The sequence below is a fragment of the Panthera tigris genome, chromosome D4, assembly GCF_018350195.1.
Source record: "Panthera tigris isolate Pti1 chromosome D4, P.tigris_Pti1_mat1.1, whole genome shotgun sequence".
NCBI lineage: Eukaryota > Metazoa > Chordata > Mammalia > Carnivora > Felidae > Panthera > Panthera tigris.
In genome coordinates, this window is record NC_056672.1 from 7,041,658 (window position 1) to 7,043,365 (window position 1,708).

Below are 1,708 nucleotides of genomic sequence, written 5' to 3' on the forward strand. Positions count from 1 at the left end.
TTTACACTGAAGAATTCAAAATGTGGTAAAGTTTTCTGGAATTTGCTGATTTGTATTTAAAAGGAACTGTTGACAAAAATTCACTGGAAATCATCTGAACAAGTGAGAAAATACAGTTGATACTACTGGAACAGTAAAATAATTCCAGGACATATGGCTTATCCAACACAATACCTTAGATGCTGTCACTGATATGAAAACTGTTTCTTCCTCTTCTAAATACACAGTAGTATAATTGTCAATATTCAATCACTTCTGGTCTTTCCTGAATATATAAAAATTAAAATACCAATTAAAAACTAATATATCTTCTTTTCAAATGTGTCTTACAGATACAATTTCATTATTTTCATTCAATAGTGGTGTGGTGTAAGAGATTTTTCATTCACAAGTCAAACAACAATCCACCCAAAGGGAACTGTTAGTCTGTATGCTCATAGTGCAAATAAAGACTTCAGGAATTCAACAACTGACATTTCTAAAATACAAAACATATAAAATTCTTAGGAGATACAGGCACTAAGCTCTACTAGGCAGCTGGCCACAGAACTAGAACACGGGACTGGTGATTCCAAGGGGACTCCAGGCGCTTCCAAACTCAACTTGAAATCTCATTTTAGGCTTTGTATTTTACTTTTCCGGTCTCACTAATGACACAAACATGATTCAAGTCGCTGAAGTATTCATTGTAGTCAAGGGCATATCCTACGACAAACTTGTCTGGGATTTCAAATCCGACCAAGTCTGGTTTATAGCCAACACTTCGAGGGGTCCTCTTCACCAGCAGCCTTGCAACCTTGACCATCTTTGGATTATGCTGCTTGACCACGGAGAGCAAGGTTTGCATTGTTTTGCCAGTGTCAATTATATCCTCAACAATCAAGACATTCTTTCCAGTTAAAGTTGAGAGATCATCGCCACCAATTTCTTTTATGTCCCCTGTTGACTGGTCATTACAGTAGCTCTTCAGTCTGATGCAATCTACAGTCATAGGAATGGATCCATCACTATTTCTGTTCAGTGCTTTGATGTAATCCAGGAGGTCCGCGAAGAATTTATAGCCCCCCTTGAGCACACAGAGGGCTACCATGTGATGGCCACCCATCTTCAACACGTCTCGGGCAAGACGCTAGGTCCTGTCCATAATTAGTCCACCAGGAATAAACGCCTTTTCCAAATCCTCAGCGTAATGATGAGGTATACAAAATAAATCTAGGTCATAACCTGGTTCATCATCACTAACCACAACGATGGGGCTGCAGGTCGCCATAACTGAGCCGATGGGCGCATGCGCTGAGAGTAGCCTGAGGAGGAGGAAGCCGGAAGCGCAACAGAGGAGCAGGCGGAGGCTCCGCAGAAGGCGGAGACCCGTGGGAGAGCGGAAAGAGCCACTGGCTCATGCGCTCTAGGTGGCCTCCACCGCCGCCCTGCCTCCATGTATTTTTTGAGTTGATCCCATTCATTGCTTAATGGCATGTTATTTAATTTCTATGTATTTGTGCTCTTTCCACACTTTTTCTTGTGGTTGATTTCTAGTTTCATAACATTGTGGCTGGAAAAGATGCATGATATAATTTCAATCTTTTTTAATTTGTTGAGATGTTTCTGTAGTTCTCTGTTCCTCCTCCTCTTCTCTTAAGGTTTGCTGGCATTCTTTGGTGATATATTTGGATTCCTTTCTCTATTTTTTGCATATCTATTCCCAGTT

General features: G+C 40.7%; 1 pseudogene; it reads right to left on the reverse strand.

Annotated features, from left to right (window-relative positions):
• Window positions 1-489: 489 nt before the first annotated feature.
• On the reverse strand, window positions 490-1,270 carry LOC102951914 (annotated as a pseudogene).
• Window positions 1,271-1,708: the final 438 nt, after the last annotated feature.